This window comes from Lissotriton vulgaris, chromosome 9, assembly GCF_964263255.1.
Source record: "Lissotriton vulgaris chromosome 9, aLisVul1.2, whole genome shotgun sequence".
Classification (NCBI taxonomy): Eukaryota; Metazoa; Chordata; class Amphibia; order Caudata; family Salamandridae; genus Lissotriton; species Lissotriton vulgaris.
In genome coordinates, this window is record NC_141697.1 from 875,481,535 (window position 1) to 875,487,753 (window position 6,219).

Sequence of the window (6,219 nt, forward strand, 5' to 3'; positions counted from 1 at the left end):
CTAAGACAAGCCAAAGCCCACATGATAGAGACGGGGCCATATACAATGGGTTAAATCAAAGTATATATGCGATAAACGTATGGGCCAGATTACATACCTTGAAGATTTACAAAATGCGTATAAAAATATACTGCATTTTTAATGGTGGCCAGTGGCGCGCCCAGATACAGAGCATTCCCGTAATCTAACCTGGATAGGATAAGACCTGAACTATGATCCTTCGGGCTTGAAAGGGGAGTAAAGGCAAAATCTTCCTTAACTGTGTCATCAAGCCGAAACAGGTAGCGGAGAGTTTGGTGGCTTGGTAGTTGAAACAGAGAGCACTATCCAGCCACACGCCCAAACTCTTTATCTGATCTTTAGGGACCGGCATGATCCGAGGCAGGTAGGCCACACCAGAGCCAGGCTAGGAGTAGGGGACTTACCCAGGAACATCAGTTCTGTCTTGTCCCCATTTAGCTTGATCAGGTTGCTACATCAAGTTGCTGATCGCTAGCCGGTATCCTTGAAATAATTATCAACAGCAATCTGGACATGACCGCACAAGTCAACTGAGTCACTGCATCCTGGTTACAGATCTTGAAGATACATTCGAAGACGTTGAAATGGCTTTACAAATAAGCATAATGTAACTGAGAGCCAAGCCAAGGGTCTAGCTCTGCTCTAAGAACCCATAAATGAGCCGAGCATCGAAAATATTTGGCATGGAAATCATGCAACAAACATAAAAATATGATAAAGTCCCTTCAAGTTTAAAAAAAGTATAGATTTAACACGGAAGGGTTTCACCTTCGTACATCAGATTCCATCAATGCTATAAGAGGTACTTATTAAAAGTGTCATTTTTTAAACTGAACTCATAAATATTCCACCCACGCCCTGTCAACAATGCTATTAGTGAACTAAGAGGTAAGTCACCTGTTGTATAGGTCCTAAATGTATCCTACATTCTTATTGAAGGAGAAGCACAATAGGTTTTGTACATCGCACATCCTAAACTCACACATTTGAAGGTCAGTTTGCATGACTAGCACTTGGGTGTTTTCTACTTTCTCTGCACAAGCACCAATTTGCTCCAGTGTTTCTTAGACATTGTACTGTCACCTGTTCTGTTGTGTTGGGGGCCCTGGGCCCTCATGCTGCAAATGACTGACGCAGACACAGTGGGCTACATGGTACAACTGGCCCAGAGCACATGCGCTCGGCCACTTTTATTAAGGCAGCGTCCTTGATCCTGGCAGGCGTTCCAGAAGTTCTGTGGTGGCCTGGCACCACTGGTACGTCATGCAACCTTGCGCTTTCTATGGGCTAGCAGTAGTCTGTACTGCTTCTGTGCTGTTGGTGTGTCGTCTTCCTAGACATTCTGGATCTGCCTTACTTTTGAGCCTCCGTGTTGTATCACTCAACTTTGCATGGAGGATGCAGTGTTGCTGAAATGCCACCAGGTGGCAGCGTTGCTTCCACCTGTGCTTTCCCCGTCTCTATTGTACTTTCATGTAGCGTGTCCTCGTTTGTGGAACAGCGCTGCCTGCACGGGTGTCGGGCTCTGCCGGAGGATTTTCCCCTTGATCACCCGGTGAGAGCACTTCTGTCGGTTCGTGGGGGGGGGAGGAGGAGGGGTGAAGGCCAGTTCCCTTCGTATTCTTACTGTGTCTTTCCTCGCTAAGGTAGCGTGGGAGTGCTGGCACTGCTACGGCCATGTGCGGGTGGGCTCCGCCTTATGTCTTGGTGTCCCGCAGCTCCTCACACGCTGCGGGCACTCCTATTGCAAAGTTTGTTCGCACCGCAGCCTCTCCTCAGCTCTTGGTGCGTGGGGCAAAACTGCTGTCGGGGCACTCGCGCTTCGGCGCTCCTTTGCCGCAGTCCTTTTCCCCGCCTGTGGGGCGATGTGGAAGGCTCGTGTTGCTGCGGGTGGGCTCCGCTCGAGCTCCTGGTGCTCCTTTGGGGGTCCGTCACCCCGTCGCCACAGCCTCAGTCACACGCGGGACGGGGTCGCTGTTAGCAGGTCGGGGTGGGCTCCGCGAGCCTTGCTTAATTACAGCCGATGCTGGCGCCGCTTCACACTGTTTGGTACATTTATCGTAGTGGATGGGCTCCGCTTCATCGCTGCGGGTGGCGTTCCTCTTGTATAGGTTCATTCCCCCGCCGCCAGACTTCCCACACGAGGTGGGGGACGCTGCAGGCAGGCCGCGGGTGGTCTCCGCTGGCTCTGCTTTAATGTCAGTTTATTATCGGCGCTCGGCAGGGCGCCATGGCTATGCGGGTGGGCACCGCTTATGATACCGTAGAGGGGGTCGTTTTAGGCTTGCGCGGCCCCCTCCGCTCACCTTCGGCTTGCTGGCTTCCTTCACGTGGGTGGGCTCCGCGGTGGTCGTTGCGTTTGGCTACCAGTCCTGGCTCGGTGGCGGCCGATGCAGGTGGGCTCTGCACGGCTCTCTCTTCACCCCAGGCAGGGGCTCAGTCGTGGCCAACGCGGGTGGGCTCCGGTCGGTCCGCTCTTCACTCTGTGGCAGTCACTCTCTCGTGGCCGACGCAGGTGGCCTCTGGTCGGTCCGCTCCTCTTCACCCCACGCAGGGGGCCGTGCAGGCTTGGCTCAGAAGGCGCGGGGTGAGCTCCCGGTCACCTTCTTGTCGGCAGGCAGGCCTGGGGCTCGGCTTACACCTTGCAGGCCTCTCAGCGGCCGGCGCCGCTTCCCCGGAGGGGTGCCCTCCACATGGGCAGTTCCCTTCTTCTTTCCCGGGGGTGTTCAGCTGCGGCACGCGTGGCTAGCGTCCGCCCTCCTCGTCGCCAATGTTGTGATGGGGGCCCTGAGCCCTCATGCTGCAAATGACTGACGCAGACACAGTGGGCTACATGGTACAACTGGCCCAGAGCACGTGCGCTCGGCCACTTTTATTAAGGCAGCGTCACCTGACCAGTGACGTCTGTGGTGGGTGGGTGCACAGTGTAGGGCATACAAGAAAACAACTAGACCGTATCCTGCTGACTGTGACTCTGGGTCACTACATCCCTCCCAATCTTTGGGGAAAATTGAAAACAAAAGAAAGTCCAACCTGTGGGAGAAAAAGTGCAGTTCGCAAACCCCACGACAAAGTTCGACCTGTAGGAAAGAAAATGTACATACAATATAATACTGGACTCTATAGTTTGAAGTGAGTCTCTTTGGTGGATTGCAGGTCGCAGATGGTATAGTTACTGCATCCAGGACTCATGAGTCACTGTGGCATGGTTTGCCATTGTTTGGCGGGTCCTATCTTCTGTCTGCGCCGCCTGGACGTTGTCCTTTGCCTTGTCTTTGCTTCACACCACTGGTGACAGTTGGTAGCTAGATAGAAGGGTGACCTGATCCGAGTATTGTTTGTCTTCTCGGTTCTCCTCTTCAGTCCTGGTCCTTGGTGATGTCTCGGGGCAGGCTTCAAAGTATTTCTGGGCAGATGAAATGAGTAGGTGCATACATCCCTCACACTAGGATGTCCCTCTCGCCGGTATTCCTCTCTCACAAGATGTCTGGGAGGACCTCTTTGCCAGGCTTCCACTGGACTGGTGTTTTCGGTCAGGTTGCTCCACCATAGCCTTCGGGCCGTGAGCGGGGCGCTCCGCGATCTTCACCGTTGTGTCCTAGTTCCACCTGAAGGTTACGCTGTTGACTCTTTTCTTGCACGCGAAGCTTTCCTCTCAGTGGGTCTTGCAGACGCACCGTTGTGGACCTGTCTTTCTTGCGGGACTTGCTGCCACCAGAGTCCCTTGAGGCCTTTGCTTCTTGGGCTGCCACGGGTTGGTGTGGAGTGGTCAGTTCCTCAGCCGGATGTGTGAGCACTCTCGCCATCCAATCTTCCGCTCAACCCCAAAGGTAGATTGTTGTCAACAGTCCAAACTTGCCCTCTTCTGCGATTGCCACATGGATAGATGGCTTGAAGGTGGATTTCTTTGACTTGTGCCGCCGATGTTTGCCAGGCCTTGTTCTCCACTGCACTCCGGTGTTCTGGTGCATGTCGCCATCTTCTCCTGATGTTTGTGTGAGTTGGCTGGTCACCTCTTCACTTCTTGTGATCTTCTAGTGGCACCGTGGCACTCGCTTCCCTTCTTCTCCTCCTTTCCTTTCACGACATGGTCGGTCCGTTTTCTTTTCTTCAACCACCCAGGCCATCTCCGTGTGGCGTGCACTCCACACGTGTCTCCCTGGTTGCGTCCTACCCTTAGGACACGCCTTCTTTTCTTCCGATGACCAAAACCAGGCATCGCACCTTTCTTCCCGTCGCTCCTCCTTTACTTCGGGTCGGTGTTATCAGACCTCTTCTGGGTCCCTTCCATGGACCTCTTCTTGAACTTCACATCGGTCTTCATGTCAGAATATTCAGTTACTTTAGCTTTGACTTTCTGGCAAATCTTCGCAGTCGTGACCTTTTGGCAGGTCATCTTCTCCTTTTCTTTCCGGGTGACCATCTGACTGGTCATCTTCTCCTTTTCTTTCCGGGCGGCCATCTGACTGGTCATCTTCTCCTTTTCTTTCCGGGCAACCATCTGACTGGTCAGCTTCTTCCTTTCCTTTCGGGCGACCAACTGACTGGCCAGCTTCTTCCTTTCCTTTCGGGCGACCAACTGACTGGTCCGCGTCTTCTTTCCTTTTCGGACGACCATCTGCCTGGTCAGCTTCTTCCTTCCTTTTCGGGCGACCATCCGACTGGTCCGCGTCTGGCGGTGACTTTCTGGCAAGTCAACTTCGCTGTGACCTACTGACAGGTCTCCGAAGACGCGATTCTTGCGTCACTCTGTTGTGGTGGCGTGGAGTTCTTTCACTCCGTGCGCATTCCAGCGCATTGCTGTTCGGTCCTGAGGTGTGGAGTTCCTTCACTCCTTGCGTGTTCCAGCGCAGTGCTGTTCGGTCCTGAGGTGTGGAGTTCCTTCACTCCTTGCGCGTTCCAGCGCAGTGCTGTTCAGTCCTGGGGTGTGGAGTTCCTTCACTCCTTGCCCGTTCTGGCGCAGTGCTGTTCTGTTGCATTGGCGTGTCGCTGTGCAGCGTCACTCTGGCGCTCCTGGCACATCTCGGCGCGGTGCTGGTGCTGCACTGTCCTGGCGTGCGGGTGTAGAGTTCCTTCACTCCTTGCGCGTTCCTGCACAGTGCTGTTCTGTGGCATTGGCGTGTCGCTGCGCAGCGTCACTCTGGCGCTCCTGATCTCTGGCGCTATTCTGATACAGCAAGTCTCTTGTGCTGCTGATTGCTGCAGGCTTGCCTTGGGGAGGGTTCCTCGATTCCTTGCCCTGTCCCTGGAGTTTCCTGCGTGTTCCTGCGCTGTCTCCTGGCACGTTCCTGAAGGTTTTCGCGCTGTATCATTGGCGCGCTTTTGTCCGCGCTCTTCCTGTGCTTCTTTGGTGCGGAGGGTTACGCCGCCACTCCGAGCTTTCTTCGTGTTCAGGTCGTCCCGTTACCTCACGGGGTGTGCTTGCATTCACGTTCTTTTCTTCCTGTTGCGATGGAGGTTCGTCACGCAACTCTGCGCCCTTATGCTTCTGTGTCCTCAGATATTTGCTGCATTGGATCGTTGGTGTGGACTCTTCCTGCTGCTGTGAGTACCTGTGGACACTAGGCATCACTGCTCTCTCCGTCCTTGATCCTGGCAGGCGTTCCTGATGTTCTGTGGTGGCCTGGCACCACTGGTACGTCATGCAACCTTGCGCTTTCTATGGGCTAGCAGTAGTCTGTACTGCTTCTGTGCTGTTGGCGTGTCGTCTTCCTAGACATTCTGGATCTGCCTTACTTTTGAGCCTCCGTGTTGTATCACTCAACTTTGCATGGAGGATGCAGTGTTGCTGAAATGCCACCAGGTGGCAGCGTTGCTTCCACCTGTGCTTTCCCCGTCTCTATTGTACTTTCATGTAGCGTGTCCTCGTTTGTGGAACAGCGCTGCCTGCACGGGTGTCGGGCTCTGCCGGAGGATTTTCCCCTTGATCACCCGGTGAGAGCACTTCTGTCGGTACGTGGGGGGGGGGGAGGAGGGGTGAAAGCCAGTTCCCTTCGTATTCTTACTGTGTCTTTCCTCGCTAAGGTAGCGTGGGAGTGCTGGCACTGCTACGGCCATGTGCGGGTGGGCTCCGCCTTATGTCTTGGTGTCCCGCAGCTCCTCACACGCTCCGGGCACTCCTATTGCAAAGTTTGTTCGCACCGCAGCCTCTCCTCAGCTCTTGGTGCGTGGGGCAAAACTGCTGTTGGGGCACTCGCA